The following is a 23778-nucleotide window of genomic DNA, read 5'->3' as shown; positions in this document are numbered from 1 at the left end:
TAGTTTCGTATTTATTATTTATTTGTGCTATTTATGTTTTTTTAGATATTCATAAGCTGTAGAAATTACCCACACACACAAAAAAAAAAAAAAAAAAAAAAAAAAAAAAAAAAAAAAGATTTTTCATATGAGCTGACTTTTGGTAACTCCAGTGAGTGTCTTCGTCAATACAGTGTCTAGGAGTTCTATAGGCGACACCTTTGGTGTTTAAGAAGTTTGGGTTTTAAGCGGGACCATTGTGACCCCTCCAACCTTCCCGGATCCCCTGGCTGTGTTTTCTGAGGCCCTTAACTGGTCATCCGTGAGTTGCTTGTATATTTGTGTTTTTAAAATAAGTTATTTTTTACAAAGTGTTAAAAATAAAAAATAAAATTTTAAAAAAAAAACAATATAATTTTTGCTTATTTCTTTGTGTGGTTATTTTTGTATTTTTTTTATGACTGTTTATTTTGTATTTGTATAGATTTTAGTTTTCTTTTTGTGTGTTTTATTTTATTTTGGTCTTTATTTCTTTTTGCTTGGATTTTATTTATTTATTATTTTTGTCTTTCATTCTGTACGGGATAAATACCAAAGGGATTGACACGCATATTTTCCAGGTATTATCTTTCTATTTAAGTACTGTAAAAAAATAAAAATAAAAATAATAAATAAATAAATAAACAGATCGGAACCCGATCTCCAACTAAGGCAATTCTGAATTTCTTGTTTCTCTTTGCTTTTATTACTGTAATTCTTTCTTTCTTTCTTTTACTTGTTTATGTATTTAATTTGTTGTTAAGTTTGGGAAGTAGATTGCTTCTTGATTGCACACACGGAAATTTGGCTCGAATACTTATTCATTTCATAAACATGTGATTACATACATAGACGTGAAAATGCATACATATATTTAAAAATCACATGTTTCTTCCCAGATATTGAGCCACCTGAGGCATCATACTAATTGCCTCTATTTTCTCTTATTTGTAGAATCTGCAAAAGCTCTGCATGATCATTGTTTCTCTTCCACAGTGCTTCTACTTGCTGGTTGGCACAGTAGAGCCGCTTTTGCAAATCCGCCACCTGAGCCTTCAAAGAGGCTACTTCCTCGGTCAGAACTGCGCACTCTCGCGTCCTCGCCAGTAATCTTATGCCCAGATTTGTGGAGGAGGTTGCGTGGAGAACAGTTAAATCATGAGACTCCTCCACCGCGGCCTTGTCTGACCTCTGTGTCATGTACAGATGATCTGCCGGTGTGAGTCTCCTAACAGTCATCCCTCCTGGCAGCACTACTCTTCTCGGCATTGCCTCAGCAAAGTTTGAGGCCGAGCCATGATGATATGTGGAGTTTGGGAAGACGGATTGAGGAGGAGCACTTACTTGAGCCACTGATGGCGCAAGGGCCAACTCTAGATTCAAATCATCGAGGGAAGTGGGTGAGGTTGCCATTGTGATTTGTGTTTCTTGCTTATTGATGTTTTACTCTGAGTTTTCAGGATGAAACACAGACGCAAGCTCAACTCCACAGAGACGGGTTAAATAGACTTCGGCTTCTGCGTTTGTTTCTCTCGGATTCCCTAACGTTTTGCAGCCGCGTGTTTTTAGAGGGGAGACAATTTTTTTTCTTTTACCTTCATGTTTTTTACTTTCACTTTCACTTTCACTTTCCGTGTTTTCTGCTTAATTATTGAACGCTGTCTCTGCACGCCGACACATCCCTTCCTTCTTTTATCCGTGACCTTCCCTTTCCAGTTTTTGTTTTTGTTTTTCTATATATATATATATATATTTTTAAAATTTTGGAAATGTGTTTATTTTTCTTTTTCTTTTATAACTTAGTTTATTTTCTTTCCGAAAAAAAAATAAAAAATAAAAAATTTTGGGCTTTCGTTTGGATTGGGTTTTCAATTGATTTGGAGGTTCCAATGGGCTGGACTTCTTCGTCTTTTGGGTTTCGGTTTGCGTAGAACTGTTTGTTAGGGTTTACTGTTTTGTTTGGTTATTTTTGTTTTCCTTTATTTTTATTTTTATTTTTTATTATTTTTGCAACTAAATTATAATTTTAATTCTTTTTTGTTCTTTTATTTAATTGCTTTACTCCATTTCATTTCTTGTTATAACTTTGTTGATACCTACATTCTTCCACATTGAGGACAATGATTGATTTAGGTTTGGGGGTAAGGTTTAGAAGTTTTGTTTTGTTTTTTTTATTATTTTATTTCACCCAAAAATTAAAAAAAAAATTAATTAAAAAATAAAAATGGTGTTATCTCTAGATTTTTATGCTTACTATCATCAAATCAGATTTAACACTCATGAATGATTTTTACGATTGGAAACATATTATTAAATTTTAAACCCATAATTTTAGTTTTTTTTTTTTTTTTTTCACTTATTTCTATTTAGTGGATAATTCATGAGTTATACTTTGAACTCTCACATGCACATCAACACTTTAGTGAGAATGAAAGAAAAGATCAATTATAGTTAACTTTGTTGTTTTAAGTAGAGTTAGAAGACATTGCTCTTGATTGACCTTGGCGTAAAAAAACAAATAAGTAAATAAATAAAATAATAATAATGATGTTAATTTATCCAGAGTTTTACTTAGTAACCGGGCCTCTTGCCTAAACAGCAGCGAGTGTTCGCGTCAAACGGTAAAGTTTTGGGGTAAATACATTTTGTGACTAGTTTAGTTCTGTAGCCTTTTTAACTCGAGTTAATAAGCCCTTAAGGGTGTTTCTACACCTAATGCCTTAAAACCTTTGGTTTGAGAGTCGTTGGCCTAAATCTCGCTACATGGGTTAATTAGAAAGCTTAATGGAACTAAACATTGCACAGTCACAATCAAAAAAAAAAAAAAAAAAAAAAAGAAAAAAGAAAAAAAAAATTGTATATATATGCTTTGGTTAGTTATTTGCACTGAATTTTGATAATGATTGAAATAATGAGGTTACTATGATTGAAATTAACTTTTGTCTCTAAAATGTGTTGGTTCACTTAAACACCAAAGGAAACAAATGAAAAATTTACTAAATGATTATAAGTGATCAAAACTTTATGTGGGGATTAATTTGAAACATGTTTGCTCTTTTAAAAACTGTTCATGAATTTTTCAATCCAAATAGCTTTTGATGATGGTTAAGCATTTGTTTAAATTTTCAAATTTTGTTGTAGCATAAATTTTTAAACTCTCATTTCGATGTTTGTGGGTATCATCACTGAAAGCCCTCACGAGACTATACTCGTCCACTAGGGTAACCTAGGGGTTTAAAGGCTTGTTGCATATGCTAAATGCAATCGAGATCCCTGCGAAAGTGGCTTAGTTTTCTTTTCTACTTAGTTTTTATTTTCTTTTGCTCGAGGACTAGCAAAATATAGGTTTGGGGGTATTTGATGAGCACAAAATTAATACAAGTTTTATCCTTAAATTTATATTTGTTAGTATTTTCTTTTGTTTTATATAAATCTATTAAAGTATTTTTATTGTTTCTTTCCAATCTTTGTTTTTATATTTAATGAGTGGTTGTTTGTAGATATTAAGTGTCTTCCACCAATAGCATGTTGAGGAAAAGAAGTAAGTAATGTGTTGCAAGAAGAAAGTAAAGGATGAGAAGAAATATGTGCAGCCAAAGCCAAGGAAATTTGCTCGAGACAACTTGTGCAGCAGCAAATGCAATTGAAGATAAAACAAATGAAAAGAAGAAGCAATCAATTGCATGAATATACTCTAGGACATGCATGCAAAGCTTCCATCATTGAAGAAATAAAGAAAGAATGAATAAACAATGAAGGAGAAGTTCAAATTGACTACTTGCAACCAATGAATGCAAAGAAGAATGATGATGCTTGAGTTGTTATCTAGCTACAATTTGAGGAAAGTTGCTGCAGTTTTTATGAGAAGATACGATAGATGAGCAAGTGGAGCAATTGATAAGAAGACTCAAAGATCTTTGTGAAAACCAAAGTCAAGGAACTAGGCCAAGATTAAGGAATATATTTGAAAATGATGGGTACTTATTTGAAATGATAAAAGCTTGGAGTAAAGAAGCAAGTGGAGAGTGGTGTGGAGAAATTCAAGAGTGATACCCGACAATGAGAAGAAGGAAAGTATGGAAATGCATGACAAAGTGTTCGAGTGGAAGAAAGTTTTGAAGAATTTAGATAAGGAGTCATCATCACAATGAATTAATTAAAGGAAGCAACTTGGCAATTGGTTTGATGGCAAGTGGAAGACATATTAAAATCATGAATATTGCTCCCATCCTCCTATAAATAGATGGAGCTACGGCATTGTAAAACTACACCAAGCTCCACAATCTTGAGCTTTTTCTCTTTTCCCTCCATATTTCTAAGTCTTAAATTCTGTTTTTAGTTTTATTTTATTATGGGGAACTAACTCCCTAGCTAGGGCTAGGGAGGAAACTTTTAATATAAGTGTGTAATTTTTATTAGTTTGATCCAAACTTAAGCTTTAATGTGAATTTGTAGTTTTTGTTCAAATGGAATTTGTAGTTTTCTTTTTAATTAATTGATGAATGTTTGATAATCTATTTCATGGGTTCAATCATGTTTTTCCCATAGTGTAGTAAAAACTTTCATGCTTTTAAAAGAGAAGAGAATTACTAAAGATTAATAGAATTTTGATGAAGATTATTTTTTGATAGTTTGTTGCCAATGGTACAAGTTATGCTTAGAATACTTCTAAAGGAAATTAAAAAGAGCTTTAATTATTTTGAACAACTACAATGGAAAATATTTTGTGGATCAAATTATTAAGAGTTGCATGCTTATGTTAAAAGTGGAAACCCAATGCCTTAGTGTTTTAATCAATTAAATTTTCTCCAAATCAAATCTTGCATAAATCTACCTCTCAATCACACTTGTTCTTTTTCATCTCTGTTATTTTCTTTACACTGCTCTCTGTGGATACGACACTCGGACTTCCGAGCTACACTACTATACGATACTATCTCCTTTGATTTTTGTAGAAGTGGTACGAACACCCCTTATGCTCATTTTAAATTTTCAGAGGAAATGTCTAGAACTATGGTCAGGATCTCCAATAAGGACCGTTGGCTTAGATGACTTTGCCGGCATCTTCTTTGAAGCGCAAAGAATGGCTCAAGCTTCAGCCTTCTTTTGCTGCAAGTGAAGAAAAAGTTCTTCAAGTAACCGGGTCTCAGCCAAACGTGTGCAAAAACCCAGTTGGTGATCATTTGCAGCTGAGGCTGTTCAAGAACAAAGTTAATTACTGTAGAATTCTTGGGCTGAGATATTTTACAACAATGTTTTGCTGAACCAGAAAGGGACTGGCTCTTGAAAGAAAGTGAGAGGGAGAGAAGAATGAGAAAGAAAAATGAGAGAGAGAGAGAGAGAGAGAGAGAGAGAGAGAGAGAGAGAGAGAGACGCAGATATGGAGTAGACAGGGAGAGAAGAAAGAAAAAAGAAAGAGAGGAAGAAGACGGAAAAGAAAAAAAAAGAAAAAAGAAAGAGAAAGAAGAAATCATGATTTTACTTACTTTGTTTTTTTTTTTTTGAAGTATTGTCCTTGTAAAATGACAAATTTACCCTTATCGTTAACAGAAAATTGGATGGAAGTCTAAAAACTTGACGGTAGGGGCTAAATTGACCATTTCAAATAATATGAAGGCTAAATTGGCTGAATTTTTTTTTCAGGGTGGACATTTCAACTAGCGTGATAGTCCAGGGGGGTATTAGACCATTTACCCTTTGTATACGTGTTAATATTGATTTACCTTCCTTGTATTGTTGAATCAGTTTCCTTGTACATCTCTACTAGGGTTTTCAACTTTGTATAAACCTCTCATGTATCACACTTATCAAATAAATCCAAAATACAATGTTTACACCCCTTAAGCCGCAACGCCTCTAACCGCATAACTTAGAACCTCTCTCTCTCTCTCTCTCTCTCCCAATCATCTTATGCGCCACAGCCCCACCAACCTTCCATTGCACCCTAATCTCTCCACCGTTTGATCAATCTCAACCTTTGTAACGAAGAGGAAGAGGATGTAAATTTCAAACCAACCTAAACCCAAAACCCAGAAAGAGGAAGGAGAAGAAATTTGAGCTCTTTAAAGAAGCAGAGAAAAAATCAATTTTTAATTCAACAGTGAAGCATCTGCCTAACATGTGACCTTTTTAATAGAGATTTGGATGAAAATTGCCAAAAACTAACGGTGGGGAGTAAATTGGCAAGAAAATTTAATATGAGGGCTAAATTGGCAGGAAAACAAGTTCAAGGTGGACATTTCGACAGATAACCCTTTTTTAGTACAAGCGATTGTTGAAACTTAAACGAGAGGGGGGTTTCTCACATAGACACTACCAAGATGTCAGAGGAGTTTGAACCGTAGACTATTAGTCAATAAATTAAAGTCAATTTTCACTGGGATAGTGTTGTGTAGATACAGCTGCACCAAAATGGATTCAGTTGCATCCTCAACTTGTGATACTCGCAAGTGCACGAGCCGTTCGGTAGTATAGCGTATGTAAGTGCGAGGTCGATCCCACGAGGATTGGTGATTGAATGATCCAATTTAGTTTCCCTACACAAAACAGAAATGAAAAAGAAAGGAAATAAATAAAACAAGGAAGAAATAACTCAAGCAAATAAGTTCCCAAGTTCAATTAGATTAACGGATTGATTCTAGCTAAAGTATGATTAAGCCATGGTGTTTGGTCATAACCTTGTGTTCCTAATTCCCTAATTTGATCATTTGTTGTCTAACCTAAAATTAAGCATTAGGAACCCATTAAGCATAGAAGAACAATTTAAACAACCAAGCATGTATCTAATCCCTGTTGTCGAATGTCCATACATACTCTTCCTATTCATAGTTCAATTCGAATTAAAGCATGGTGTCTACTCTTAATTCAAACCAAGATAGCTAACATGCAAGCCTAAATGGTGATCAATCATTCAAACTAGCATATTAACTTATAAGCATAATGAATAAGAACAAAAATCATAATTGAAACTTGGAAACTAATCAAACTTGAAACTAAAGAAAAGAATTTACATAACAATGAAAATTAAGTAGAACTTGGAAAAACTTAAGGAAAATTTCAACACAAAAGATTTCATTACAACAATTGAAAACTAGAAAGAGAAACTAAGAGAATTTGAGGGAGAGAAGGGAAGGGAGCTCTAGAGAAGTGTTTGAGAGCTCCCCCCCTTGGGGTGTGTTTACAAGCTTGGGAAACCTCACTATATATAGGCCTAAGGAAGCTGAAAATCTGAATTAAGTATGGCTAATGCATACAACACTTGTTTTATAAAATCTGAAATGGTTGATGCACTTCACTAATGCATACAACACTTGCATTATAAAATCTGAAATGGTTGATGCACTTCACTAATAAATTCCACCAGCAGCCCTAGCTCATCTTCATGTCACCATGACCAAGCTTCCAACCAGAAATAATAGCTCATCCTGAGGTCAGCATGACCAGCAACTTCAAGGGCTTACGAATTGGGCTTCCCTTAAGCAAATTAAGACTTTAAGCACTCAAACTTGAAGTTCAGAATGTCTTCTTTCCAGCCATATATCATTTGGGCCAATCCAAGGTCGGAGGAGGAAGTTAAGGCCAAAACAAATTGCTAACTCATTTTGCGCGCTGATAAAATCCATCCTGAGCATGGCTCTGTGTTTGCTAGGTAACAGACTCCATATTTATCCAATGGGGCTGAATTTTGGATATGTTATATTACACACCCATTGGAACAACTTTCATGAAGAATGTGGCCTCATCCGAGCTATGTAGGTTGCTGAAACAAAGCTTGCAATATGACCTACGAAACTGGGCTGGTAGGGGACCGTAGCCAAAATTGAGTTTGTCTTTAAGCTCTTCATCCATTCATCCAAATTAGGCCCTAACATGCATGGATTGCATCATTTACTATCCAAAGCCATCATTATTACCTAAAGCTCAATGAACTGAAAGATAAACACAAAAAGGATTAAAAGCACAAGTTTAACTCAAAAACATAACCAAATCATAAGCTAGAAGGGTACAAAATGATATACAATTATGAACCGATCAGATAGGCTTTTTTTTTTTTTTTTTTTTTTTTTTTTTTTTTTTTGCAATTCACTTGGCTAGACCCGTTTAGCAATAATGTGTAGATGGTATTCAACTGTATTCTAATACCAAAGGTATATTACTATTTGCGTAAGAGTGTTTTGGCTGTTCATGGAGTGTTGAAACTTGAAAGGGTGTTCGTGTAATTATCATGATATGAAGGAGTTGTATAAAAACCCTAAAAACCTCAAGCGTAAATTACTCCTCTTTGAATTTGTTTAATTACGTCAACGAATGGAAATGGTATGAAAATACCTGTAGGATGTCTATATGTGCCTAGAGGGTGTTAATAGGCCAATTTAATATTATAATCAATAAACTTCGGTAGCAGGATTGATATGGCTTATCAATCCTGAAATGTGCTGGGCATAAAATAAAAGAACACGCAGAGAATTATTTAACGTGGTAAAACCCCACCTCTGGGGAAAATCCACGGGACTCCTTAGTCCAACACAAATCCACTATAAAACGATGATTACAAGAAGTACTCACACACTTATCCTAGACACATTCTAGATAATGTTTACCGACTTCTTCGTAACTCAACTTCTGTCACGGGATGATCTTCGACACTCCTTATGTTGAACGCAATACTGGTCACGATTGCTTCAAGCTCGCCGGAGGAAAACCGCCACCACGGTCTTGGTGTCCTCAACCGTATGAGTCATCGACATGCATATGAATGTATTATGAATGATCAAGGGATTACATAAAACACCAAGCAACCCATGAGCACTTGATGACTTACCAAGAAATATAGGCACAACAGCAATAAGAAAAATAGATTCAATATGCTCAAAGCCCTAATACGTCCAAAAGCTGTGCCATGAAAAAGAAAGAACTTTTCTGTTTTTAATCAAGACAAGTATTCTCTCCAAGGAGAGAAACCTCATAGACCAAAACTTCTATTCAATTTGGACTTCCAAACCTGATCCACCCATGTCTCTACATGAGACGCCAACACAGCAGCTAACCAAAAGCTGTCCAACTTTGAATATAAGTTCTGACCCAATAAGGATATAAATTCTAATTCAATATGGACTCTTAATGAAGACACCAATCAAGTAATCTTTAATAGAAAAACAATATCTATTAAAACAAATGAATTAGACCAATCAAGTAGGAAATAATATCAAGAGATAAAATCTAATCATATTAAAAATAGGATTAACATAAAAATACTTGAGTGAAACTAATTCCAACTAGGAGTTCTATAATGAATGCATGATTATGTCATGATTTACCTGTTGTCAAGTTTCTCATATCGGTCAAGTCATGCCTCGGATGTATGGGGTTAAATGAGTTGTGCCAAAACGTCCAGTAACAATTCTTCACACACTAATTTTCAACCTATGCTAGAGTCTAGGAAATGACAATACAATTTTCATACCAACAATCTCCCCCTTTGGCATTTCCTACACAAAACACCTATTACAACTCAAAAGAAATTGCATGGAATTTAACAAAAGAAATCCTACTCTAAACTCAAAGCTCTGAATTCCTGCACATTATGAAACAACAAAACCAGTGACGCATGTGGGAGAAGAAATGTAATTCAAAGCAAAATTATAACACAACTAATCTCTCCCCCTTTTTATCATAATTTCACACAGTCATATCTCCCCCTTTTTGTCAAGAAATCCAAAGGGGAAGGAAAGAATAGAAGGGAGCATATCAATTCCAGATGTGCAATGGGTGCAAAAGTCTCATCTGTCACAACCAAGATCCATGCAACACCTACAAGAACAACATACACAAGTTTAGGTTCAATCATATAAATAGTATATGATACTTACTTCTGTGGTGACATGTCTTCTGCTCTTCATTGTGTCATACATATTTCCAAAGAAATGTTCTTGTGAGCATGCTATGCCACAGGTCTGCAACTGACAGGATTGATAATGACACTACAATCCCTAGATCAATTTATCATGTCTTCGTCTTAGTAACATGAAGTAGAGCCTAGCTGCACAATTAAACAAGAATCATAAAACGACACTATGTTTGAAAACACAATTCTTTTTTTCTTTTTTTTTGTGTGTGTTGTAAAGAAAAAAAAAACGAAAAGAAAATAGGAATCTGAAACAAAAAGAATGAGAAGTTTTTAAGCATCAAAACATAACGTGCAATCAAGACAAAATGTACAAAACCAAAACAACACAATCAAGCCATAAAACTCAAAATAATCAAGAGAGAAAACACACTATAGATGCAAACTCAAAGCTCTCTTCAAGATGTAATTATTTTCCATTCATAAACATGCCAAGCATTTGAGCAAGAAGAGAAAGTAGCAGCAGACCCATCACTATCTAAATCTTATGTGAAGCAAAGCATGACAGGGACAAAAGCAAGACACCACACGAGACGCACAAACTCACAGATAAAGGAGGAGGCATACCACAGTCATGGTGAAAAATAAAAAGCACCAAATGAGTCTACCATCAAGAAGCAAAGGTGTGAAGTGAACTCTGTTCAATTAAGCACAAAGAATATGTCCACCCAATATTGACCCCACCGAAGATAACACATACACTGAGTGCATAGAAAGTATATGATGATCAGTTTATGTGATTTTTATTTTTCTTTATGGATTTTGTGGCTCACTTTATTTAGCTTTCGACATGATCCATGTAGCGGATGGTCAATCAGTGTGCTTAAGTCAGATGACTAGAAGCAACTGGGTGATGAGGGACCCCTGGGGAAATACTGAACCGAATCATGAAGGCTCCAAAGATAAGCAAGGATAGCAAACCATCACAGCCTGGTGACTCGAACCTCGACGTTGGTTAGACAAGAGGCCTGGTTACTGAGCAATGAGAAGTCACCACCTTATTATTATTATTATTATTATTATTATTATTCTTATTTTATTTTTTATTTATAAACAGATCAAGAACTTACGCACAGTAGTGTTATGGCAATCCAAAGAGAGACAAATGCATGAGAGGAGATATTCAAGGAACTTCAAAGAAAAGAGTGTGGTGTGCAATTAAACAAAAAATTGATGTATAGATCATTTAATGAAGTTTATCATGCACCAAGACAATGGAAACATGTGTGGGAAGCTGTGAGAGTGTGTTCTCAATAGAGTGCAATGCAAGAGCCCAATCTAAGATCATCAAATACGTTCAAACAGCTACATGATTGATACGACCTAACATTCCTTGCACAAGCTGGACAGATTTATAAAAACAGAAAGTAATTTAAATATTGTTAAACAAAGAAGAGGCTTTGGCATGCAGTAGACTCAGAATTAATCTAGAGCACAGATACCTAAAGATTGTCTAATATTGTCAAATTGATGATTATCTAAAGTTTTTGCAACAAGACATTTAAGATCCAAATTTTCTAATGCAATGGGTTCATGCACAACATTAGTGGAAGCAAACATACAATTATAATTTTCCTTTTTCCTCCAAACTAAATTTTTCTTAGTTGACGGCAAACAATGAAAAGAAAATAGTTTGGAGAAGAGGTTTACCTCTGTCATAAGATTTGAAATCTTCTGTTGGATACTTACTTTCCCACCCATGACATGAGAATTTGAATGAACAAATTCGTTTCGAAGCTTATTGCATCTTGGTCTTATGTGCCCACAAGTTTCACAAAAGTGACAAATTGGAATGAATTTCTTGACTTCATGAGCGACAGAAGGTTCAATAGGCGAAGAGGATTTGACAAACTTTGTTTTAGACACAGCGGAAGACTTATTACTTGGTTCAAATCCCAAGCCTCGTTTGTCACCATCTCTTCTTCCCATGCTAATCATCTTGTCAATTTTTTCTACACCAATGGTTAAAGAAACAATCCTTTCCTTTGAATTTTTAAGTTCAAGTTCAAGGGCTTTGTTGTCAGAGGTTAGAGATGCAATTAATTTGTTCTGATCAGTCAATTTTTTCTGCAAAAACATCAATTTTTCGTTCATACCTACACTTACCTTTTGGGAATCTGCGTTAGGGGATTGAAACTCCTTTGCAATCCTGCAATTTTCTAGCTTCAGCACGACAATGGATTTTACAAGCTCTTCATTTTATTTGATTCTTGGGGTTAGCTTCCGTTGGTAGTCTAGAGCAAGGGGCCAATATGCTGAACGAAAAACATAAACTACATGGTGTACATGTGCTGGACAGAGATGGGGAAAGCTTTAGTTGCATTTTAAGACTTAAGTATTGGTCTTGCAAAATGAGTCTCCGGAGATGAGGAATATCTAGATCTTTAATAATTGTGCAACATGATCTGGCCATTCACATTCCCCATGTTTGCAGGAGGAAACTGTGCCAAGCAAAGAGAGGAACATGATCTGACAAAATAATTATAATTTTCATTAAATATATTTATTCCTTTCCATTTTCCAATAATTTATTAGATAGAAATCTTGTAATGTTATAATGTGATGATAATTTACACATATTGAGAGGATTAAACCTCCAAAATATTCAGAGGCATATGCATTTAGTCATTGAAGTTTTCATGATTTGTTTCGTAATCTCAATTTTCTTTGGAATTTTTTCTTTTTCTCTTTTAATTTCTTTGGGTATTGTTTGTGACAAGACCCGCCCCAAATTCCTCGGAAACCCGAGACGAATCCTGTGGAAATTTCAACAACATACCAATGCCGGGCCCACTTACTAAAAACCAAGACTTTCTGCCGAAATTTCGGTAGAGTCTCCCTTGTAAATTTGACTTTTCCCAAAATTTCAACCTGAAAATATAAACACAATTTATAACCCAACTGGCAGCATGCACAAGTTATCAACATGCAAATACAAAATAGGCCTCCGACCTTCAAATAATTCAAAACAGGACCAACAATGCTTTTAAGTCGAACAATACATAAACCATACAATTAATGATCTTGAACAACTATACGAATACCCCCAATAATCATTAAACCAGATTTAAATCCATTAACCATATCAAAAATCCGATCACACATTCAGAATCAATCAAACTTTTTAAACGCAATAATATTTCGCGGCTGCACCTAGGTGCGACCCCAGGCTGCCTACGTACCCTTGGACAAGGGATCAAGCCACACGTAGTTCTCACCATCAACGGTCACAACTCCGATAATAAACCAATATTTAAAGCAGAATCAACGATACATCAACGGTCACAACTCCGATAATAACCCAATATCTAAATCCGATAAAAACACATTGAAACATTATCACTTTCTTCCAAAGGCATCGTATTAAGAAGACATCACAGGCCTGGACTAACTCCGAAGGGCTTGAGCAAAACAAAATAAATCTCCGAAGGACCTAGACAAACTCCGACGGGCCTGGGCAAACTCCGACGGGCCTGGGCAAAATTAAACTTCGAAGGGCCTGGGCAAAATAAATCTCCGAATGGCCTGGGCAAACTTCGACGGGCCTGGGCAAAATAAATCTCCGAAGGGCCTGGGCAAACTTCGACGGGCCTGGGCAAAATAAATCTCCGAAGGGCCTGGACAAACTCCGACGGGCTTGGGCAAAACAAACTCTCAAACATAAAACCCATAACCGGGGAGGTACCTAAGGTAGTGCTAATAACACTCAAATTAACATTCTAAGTACCCCACACAAAATCAACAAGGATAGTACTTTCTCAAATATTTTATATAAACTCAAGACACTCGAATATGTCGAAACCCATATATATATATATATATCACAGATACTTTACAAAAATAGAGAAATTCAACTATTAAAAATAAACAGAATTTAAATAAACCATTAAATTCAAAAGCATAAGATTTATATCAGAAAACCATAAATATAATCTCATAGATCCACATAATCAACATAAATCAAAAGACGGTCAAGACTCATCCAAAAGGGTCGTTCTAGTACTCGTCGAAGAGTGAAACCACCTCGAAAGACACACGGTCAACCGAAGGTCAAACCGCCCTAACTTGGTCAACCGGGCCCGCGGGCCCCACGACCTCCGTTTTACAATCCGAAAGTTCCTATGGGGTTCCACAAGATCTAGGAAATACGTCCTACAAGTTTGGTTCAGATCCGATGGTCGGATCGCTCGCAATCGCACGATCGAACGGTTATCACAAAACGCAAACTTTAACTTATTAAATCGGAACATCCGGGGCTCCGATTCACGATCCGTGAAATCCTACACAATCCTAGGAATGCCTAGATCCACATATAATAAATTGGAAGCGATCCAACGGTTCTAACTTATCGAACCAGGAAATCACACAATATGTAAAATCCATTCGGGGTTCAAACGTTATCCGAATTAAGATCCGCAAATTCCTACGCACTAGTGACAACCAGAGGATCGCATTGGGACATAAAGCCCCTCTATTTTTGTTTTTGTTTTTATTTTTGTTGTTTTGCTTAAAGGACTAACACAATTTTTTTTAAGTTTTCTAATTACTTTGTTTTACAGAGTCAGTAAAATGTTTGTGGGTATCGTATCTGTTAAACCCTCAGGAGACACAACTCCTCCTACTAGGGATGCCTAGAGGTTTAAAGGCTTGTTGCATACGCTTAATGCAATCGAGTTACCTACGAAAGTGGTCTAATTAACTTCTTGTTTTGTTTTTATCTGTGTTTTCCTTTTTGTTTTGCTCGAGGATTAGCAAAATCTAGGTTTGGGGGTATTTGATCGGTGCTTAATTACATATCATTTTGTATCCTTCTAACTTATGATTTGATTATGTTTTTGAGTTAAACTTGTGCTTTTAATAAGTTTTGTGTTTGTTTCAGTGTAATAAGCTTGAGACTCATGAAATGCATTTTGGAGACAAGTTAGCTCATCGGTGTCTGCAGATCAGTCAACTTCACGAATTGGACTGTACTTGCTCAAGAAGAATCAGATGATGAGCCATACATCAAAGGAAAGAAAAGAAATGAAATAAATTCCAGTCTCTGTTCGGCAGCCAACTTGCAAGGCCCAAAACGCACACTTGTACTGCTCCGATGGGAATACGTTCTTCATAGAAGTTGTTCCAATGGGTGTCTAGTATAACATATCCAAATTTGAGCCCCATTGGATATGTGTTGAAACCTCTGGCCTTCCTACACCAAGCCTGGTTCAGAAAACTCGTTTTTGTTCAGCAACCAAAAGAAGACCACATGGGTTGGCAGCAAAAGGCAGCCACAACTAAACACCTTTGATCCCATGTGAAGAGAGCTTGAGGTGCAGCAAAAGAAGTATGGGATGGAATTGATTCCAACCACACTAACATAGACAAGATGAAGTGGGAGTTATGGATTGTATTAAAAGATGAATGGTGGTGTTGGAATTCATCATGATGTTCCTCCCTCTTAGCCCTATAAATAGAGAAGTCTTCAAGCTTCAAAACACACCCCAAGGGGGGAGCTCTCAAACACTTCTCTAGAGCTCCCTTCCCTTCTCTCCCTCAAATTCTCTTAGTTTCCTTTCAAGTTGTCAATTGTTGTAACAAAATGATTTTACTAAATTTTCCTTCAAGTTTTCAAGTTCTACTTTAATTTTATTTGTAATGTATATTTTTTTCTTAAGTATTCAAGTTTAATTAGTTTCCAAGTTTCAATTATGGTTTTTGTTCTTATTCATTATGCTTATAAGTTAATATGCTAGTTTGAACGATTGATCACCATTTAGGCTTGCATGTTAGCTATCTTGGTTTGAATTAAGAGTAGACACCATGCTTTAATTCGAATTGAACTATGAATAGGAAGAGTATGTATGGACATTCGACAACAGGGATTAGATACATGCTTGGTTGTTTAAATTGTTCTTCTATGCTTAATGGGTTCCTAATGCTTAATTTTAGGTTAGACAACAAATGATCAAATTAGGGAATTAGGAACACAAGGTTAGGACTAAACACCATGGCTTAATCATACTTTAGCTAGAATCAATCCGTTAATCTAATTGAACTTGGGAACTTATTTGCTTGAGTTATTTCCTTTTTTTTCTTGTTTTATTTATTTTCTTTTTCATTTCTGTTTTGTGTAGGGAAAATGAATTGGATCATTCAATCACCAATCCTCGTGGGATCGACCTCGCACTTACATATGCTATACTACCAAACGGCTCGTGCGCTTGCGAGTATCACAAGTTGAGGATGCAGCTGAATCCATTTTGGTGCAGTGAATCCGACACAACAGCTACTGGGCTCATTTTTAAATGCTATTTGGGATTCATTTACCAAAAATTTTGAATGACCCTAAAAGTTATGGCTATTTATTGTAAATCGCTGGATTTTGGTATACAACGAGGATATTCGGATATTTTCTCTCCAACAAAAATGGCAATAGATGACTGGAATCCACCGTCGTCTAGCTAGTTTTCTGACCGTCATAAAATCGACCAACATCTTTTAAACAAGCAAACCACGACGGTAAATAAGTGACGTTGTTAAGAAAAACAACGTCAACCGAAAATAAATACCGACGTCAAAATAAAGAAAATGACCGCCAAAATAACGAATTGTGAAAGTATGGACAACCCCATCTAAAAATAAACGTCGTTTAAAAGCTAAAACATGACGTAGATTAATCACCCCGTCACAAACAATTAACCAACCACCGTCCCTTAGAAGTAAAACGGCAGAACTATGAACATAACCGACGTCTTTATGGAATATTCCATGACACGAGATCACATTGAAGACGTGAAATTTTTTTAATCACGTCAGTAAGTATTTGAAGAACGACGTTAAAAGAAACTGTTACATCCCTTATATTTCAAGAGCTGACGTTGTAAACAGTTTATATCGTCGGACACTATACAAAATGACAGGACCCGCCCCGAATTCCTCGGAACCCGAGATGAGTCTTGTGGAAATTCTGACATCACACCGATGCCGGGCCCACATACTAAAAATTTAGCCTCTTTTCCTAATTAAGGAAAAAGGGCACGAGACTTTCTACCGAAAATTTGGCAGAGTCTCCCCTGAAAATTTGACTTTTCCCCAAAACGTACAACCTGTTAAAAGCACATTTTCAAAACACCAACTGGCAGCATGCACAAGTTAACAACATGCAATTGCATAATAGGCCTCCGACCTTCAAATAATTCGAAACAGAACTAGCAATGCTCTTAAGTCGAACAATACACAAACCATACAATTAATGATCTCAAACAATTATACGAATACCCCCAAGGCCATTAAACCGGATTCAAATCCAATAACCACATAAAAATCCAATCACATACTCAGAATCGACCAAACCTTTTAAACATAGTATATTTCGCAGCTGCACCTAGATGAGACCCCAGGCTACCTACATACCTTTGGGCAAGGGATCAAGCCACACATAGTCCTTCCCTCCATATTCACGAACCTGATAATATACATTCAATTTCAGTAGTACAATTAAATTACATTCTAGAATTATTCTTTTTTTCCTTTGATTCAAATCACATCACACCAAACATAATTCTTTTAAATATTAATCTTTCCCCAACATAGTAACATAATCCCTTTTTCCTCTCTCTGTTACTTTACTACATGCCGGAGAGTCCAACGCCACGTGTAGTAAAGTAACAGAAAGCCAAGTATACGAATCCTCTATCACACGCCGGATAATCCAACGCCACGTGTGATAGGCTAGTAACATAATCACAGTGTCTCACACGCCGGAAAATTTCCAACGCCACGTGTGAGACCCGATAATCACATGCCTTTCCCACACGCCGGAAATTTCCAACGCCACGGGTGGGAAATCCATAATAGATCACATTGTCTCACACACCGGAATATTCCAACACCACGTGTGAGACCCAATAATCACATTTTCCCACACGCCGGAAATTTCCAACGCCACGTGTGGGAAATCCATTATCACACGCTGGAATTCTCCAACGCCACGTGTGATAATCCATAACAAATCACAGCGTCTCACACACCAGAATATTCCAACGCCATGTGTGAGACCTGGTAATCACATACGTTTCCTACGCGTCGGAATTCTCCAACGCCACGTGTGGGAAATCCATTATCACACGCCGGAATTCTCCAATGCCACGTGTGAGAATCCATAACAAATCACAGTGTGTCACACACCAGAATATTCCAACGCCATGTGTGAGACCTGGAAATCACATATTCTTCCCACACGCCGGAAATTTCCAACTCCACGTGTGGGAAGTCTAGTATCTGAGAGATCAACCAAATTCACAATTAAATAATACTAATACAAATATATATAAATTTCTCAAATTTTCATTCGAACAATATTTCATGAATATTCTTTTAATTACTGAAATAATGCACACGTAAAAACAAAGTCCACTCACAATCTACAAATCTACTTATAATTATATATATATAAATATTCATTCCATGATAATATAAATCCCTAGTAGATTGCATGGTAATTAATCAATGAGATTAATGCTATTTTAAACCGACAATCATTCACATGAGCATAAATTTCATAAAAATCCTAAAACAATTCAAATAGCAGTCAACACTTATTTTCACATAAATTCCATATTAAAAGAACTAAACACTCTTGAAGACAAACATCCACTTAAATACTAATACTCAAAGCCGAGACCCTAGACTCGCTTGCAATTTTATCCTAATACTTTTCGAAGGGTAAAACTACCTCGGAAGACTCACGGTCAACCGAGAATCAAACTATCCAAACTTGGTCAACCAGGCCCGCGGGGCCCACGACCTCCTTTTTACAATTCGAACATTCCTATGGGTTCCTCATGGTTTAGGAAACACGTCCTACAAGTTTGGTTCAGATCGGACGGTCGGATCGCTCGTGATCGCACGATTGGACGGTTATCATAAAACACAAACTTTAAGTTATTGAATCGGAACATCCAGAGCTCCGATTCACGATCCGTGAAATTTTACACGATCCTAGGAATGCCTAGATCAACATATAATAAATTGAAGCGATCCAACGGTTCAAACATATCGAACCCGGAAATCGGAGTGGCCATTTCTGGCCAGCACCAGCGGTTCCAGTGGCTGAGACCGGTAAGGAAGTGAAGAGGGAAGTGGCCCGGTTCGTTTGGTACCGGTGCCGTCGATCGGAGTGGCCGGAGATGGCGGCGGCGTGGCTAATACTGTTTGGGTGAACAGTAACAGGGGAGGGGGTCGCACGCAGAGGGAAGAACCGGGGAGAGAGAGAGAGAGAGAGAGAGAGAGAAATGAGGGGTTTTCTGTTTTTTAATTAAAATCAAACTTCAACTTATTTGCGACTATGTCATTGGTGATGTTTTGCTTGTAACTTTCTTGTTACAAGCCCACTGCCCCGAAATCCTCCCGGATTAAAAAGGACCAAATTACCCCTACACTGAGGGCAAATTTGTAAATTCAAAATTCTTGAAATTAATTAATTCACTATTCTTTTTATTTTGGGTCGGGATGTTACACAAAAGAGGTGGTATTTAATAATTTACATGTCCCGTAGTATAAAAAAGATGACGTTATTACTTTGTACAACGACATATCTTGTCTATACGCATAGTTTGTTTTCATATTTCACAACACATGATCGCCTAGGAGATGTGAAAACTATTAATGATGGCAGTAAATATGAAAAGAACGAGGTTCTTACGACCATTTGATTTTAACTTATGATTTTGTACATCCAGTTACAACATCGGTTAAAATAAAAATGTTGTTGTATGTAGTAGTGTACACGTCCTGTAACATACAAAAGACGACGTGATTACCATGTACTACGACAGTTTTCTTTCAAAAGTCGACGTGGTTCCTAAATCTCTAGTCACTTTATGACACAAATTCTGACGTGGTAAAGGATTAACACGGCTCTTATTGAAAGTATATCGTCGTGTTTGGTTTTTAAGACGACGGAAAATGTATGTTTAGACATAGATATTTCTACATACGTCGGTGTGCTGTTTCATTGTCGTGTTATTTCATTTTAAATGTCTGCTTTTGGGCCACTCCGTTGTGATATCTTGTAATAATGGCTTAGCATTACCGTCGTTGTTCTATGATTATGTACGTACATTGCGGTCGTCTCATTGTTCAGCAGACGTCTTTTTTTAATGTCAATTTTATTTAAATCAACGTGTTTTGTATTTTAATTTTTGTTTTTTATAGGAATTTGGGAGGTCCATTGCACGATGTATTAGGCATTGATAACATCATTACATTTTCTATTAGGCATTGATAACACTACTGACCAACCACGATGCATTGGGTCATCAACAAAAAATACTTGTTTGACTTGAGAAGCCATAACAAATTGGTCATTCATATGTCCAATTTTACTCAGATCTACAGTGGTAAATCCAAGTTCGTCGACTACAAGGCCAGAAGTGCTATCTATCCAATCACACCTAAAGACTGGGATTGTAAACTTTTGGTAATCAAGGTCCCAAAAATCTTGAATGACACCATAAAAACCCATATTTGAGACAATTTGGTTTTTATCCTTGGCACTAGCAACTTGCATAGTATGTGCAAGTAAATAAACTCCACTATTTTGAACTGCCGGCACATTATCATGTGCCTTGGTGTTAAATTTAACACCTTTGATAAGATAGCTCCTATATGATGGCATTGCCATGCTTGGACCAGCTGCTAGCCACCTCAAATTTTCTGACACGCCATTATTGTCTTCCCCATTAAGTTGACTTTAAACCTGCAAATTAATCATATCTTAATTCAATCTAACATAAAATGAAGAAAATTAAAAGTTCAATATGTTATTCAATTTCATATACCTTCAAGCATAGCCATTGAATGAAAGTGGTATTGTGCTTATCTTGTAGCCACTTTATTCTCTTTCTAAATTTTGGATAAGTGGTCTTGATGTGGATCATATGTTCTCTACATGACACAAAAAATTCAAGCATTACAGTCCCAAACATATAAGATAAACATAAGGAAATATAATTTAAAATGACTACTTAAGAATAAAACTCATACTCGATATAAGGTAGGACTTCCTCCTTATTATCCAAGACATATAGATGTGCCTGGTTCAACAGGTCTCGATCAACTAAGCTCACTGTGCAACCTGATAATGGCTTTGAAAGTCCCATCTTCTGGCTTGATGGCACTCCAACTGTACTAACACCAGATAAATGCTCGGTGCAAAACTCCACAGCTTCTTCGGCTATATACCGCTCAGCAATGCAACCTTCAGGATGAGTACGGTTCTAAACTTACCCCTTTAGCACTTTCATATATCTTTCAAACGGATACATCCATCTAAAATAAACTGGCCCACATAGACGAACTTCTTTGACAAGATGTACTACTAGATGAACCATGATATCAAAGAACGAAGGGGAAAAGTACTTCTCAAGCAAACATAAAGTTACTACTACATCTTCTTCCAACTTATCTAGCTTGGAAACATCTACCGTCTTTGCAAATATAGCATTGAATAAAAAGCACAATCGAGTTATTGCATACCTTGCAAGTTTCTCCAGGACAGAACGAATTGCCATAGAGAGCAATTGTTGCATCAAGGTATGACAATCATGTTATTTAAGCCCAAGAAGTCTTGCATCTTGTAAAGATACAAGATTTTTTATATTTGAAGAATAACCTTCAGGGACCTTCATACCATAGAAAGAATTGCAAACCGCTCTATTCTCTGCTCTTGACAAATTCCAAGGCCCTGGAGGCAAGCGAGTACATCTTTCTTCATACTCGGATTGCAAATCAGTCTTGACCCCCATGTTCAATAAATCCAAACGAGCAGCAATCCCATCTTTATTTTTTTCAGGGATCTCCAACAACGTACCAATGATACTATCGCAAACATTCTTCTCAATGTGCATAACATCGAGGGCATGCCTCACAGGAAGGTATTTCCAATACTCGAGCTCAAAGAATTTTGACTTCTTCTTCCAACAGACTCTGTCACCATCATTTTCACTTCCACCTCCCCTTTTTTTCGAGCCCCATTTATAATTAATACCTTCAACCATTTGTAGCACTTCTTCTCTGGTTAATGGCTTTGGAGGCGTGTCATATTCAAGTTTCCCATTAAAAGCTGCACGTTGCCTCCGATATGGATGATATATTGGTAATCATTTTCTATGCCAGATGTAACAGATTTTGTGGCTATTTTTCAACCTGTGACTAGGTGTATCATCACCGCATATTGGACAAGCTTTATATCCTTTAACGACACAACCATATAAGTTTCCATAGGTGAGAAAGTCATTAGTTGTCCACAGTAATGCAGCTCTGAGTGTAAAATATTCTTCTATATGAGTATCATACACTCCTCTAATCCCATCCTACAAAGATTTTAAATCATCAATCAAAGGCTCTAAGTAGACGTCTATATCATTTCCGGGTTGTATAGGACTGGAAATCAATAAGGTCAACATCATGAACTTTCGTTTCATGCATAGCTATGGTGGGAGATTATATATAACTAAGATAACTGGGCAGCAACTGTATCTGGTACTTAGAGAACTATGGGGATTGAATCTATCAGATGAGAGAGCCAATCTGAAGTTTCTTGGCTCATTACCAAAGTCGGGCCATTTATCATCAACGAGTTTCCAGGAGGGAGAATCCGCCGGATGAGACATCTGACCGTCAATTGCTTTTCTATCAGCATGCCAAGTCAAACTCTTAGTTGTCTTGCTTGATTGAAACATCCTTTTAAATCTTGGAATTGGTGGAAAATACCACACCACCTTCACTAGGACACCCTCTTTCAAGATTGAGTCTTTGCCTTCCTTCCACCTTGAGATTCCACAAGTACGACAATGAGTTGAATGTTCATACTCCTTCCTATACAAGATGCAATCATTGAGGCATGCATGGATTTTCTCATAACTCAGCCCCAATGCACACAAAGTCTTTTTTGCCTCATACATAGAGGAAGGTATTGTATGTCCTTCTAGAAGCAAATCTCCTTGAAGTATCAACAATTCTGTAAAACAGACATCACTCATCCCTTGTTTTGCCTTCAAATTATATAACTTCACTAATGCCCATAACTTGGTGTACTTACTACAACCAGGGTACAATGGTTGATCTCCATCCCCAATCACATTGGCAAGCTCAAGGATCCAAAATCGCCTAAATCATTATTATCCATCTCTTTTTCTTCAGACACAAAACTGTACCTACTATGGTCATCATCTTCTTCCAGATTTCTACTAGCATTAGTAGTTGCTTGCCAAGGTTCTCCGTGAAATGTCCAATTCTTATAGCTTTGGTAAACTCCATTAAAGTATAAATGGTTCCTTATAATTTCAACCCCAAACAATCGAAAATTTCCACATTTAACACATGGACAGTGAATATGTGTTGTAGTTAGAAGATTTTCTACTAAAATTTTCAAAAATGCTTCCACCCCTAACTCATATGCCTTCGATCTTCTATCCGCGTTCATCCATGACTTATCCATCTCCGACAATATACCCTATTATATATAATAAAGTGAAAAGACAAGTAATGACCATCACTATAGCAGATTATATTTATTTGAATTGCAAGTAATGTAATATACAGACAATGGCTTTTTCAAAAACCGTCGTCTTAGGCTACCAAAAGACTCATTCTGAAAACAGCAATACAATTCCATACAACGGTAGTTAAAGAAACACTGCCTTGTAATTGAAATACAGACGACGGTTTTTCGAAAAACCGTCGTCATATTAATAAAGAAATGGAGGCTAAATCTCCTTCTATTCAGACCATTTCCAAGAACCCAACATATGTTAACAAGCCATAACAATGAATTTTTATGAAAAGCATGCAAACATTAAAGCCATTCCCGA

The 23778-nt window shown here is 36.4% G+C and overlaps 1 pseudogene; it reads right to left on the bottom strand.

Annotated features, from left to right (window-relative positions):
* Positions 1-20147: 20147 nt before the first annotated feature.
* Positions 20148-23040, bottom strand: LOC148296679 (uncharacterized; annotated as a pseudogene).
* Between the last annotated feature and the right edge of the window lie 738 nt (positions 23041-23778).

Source organism: Prunus avium, chromosome 2 (assembly GCF_965620075.1).
Source record: "Prunus avium chromosome 2, drPruAviu1.hap1.1, whole genome shotgun sequence".
Lineage (NCBI taxonomy): Eukaryota > Viridiplantae > Streptophyta > Magnoliopsida > Rosales > Rosaceae > Prunus > Prunus avium.
Note: the sequence above shows the minus strand (reverse complement) of the source record. Positions and strands in the feature narration are given on the sequence as shown.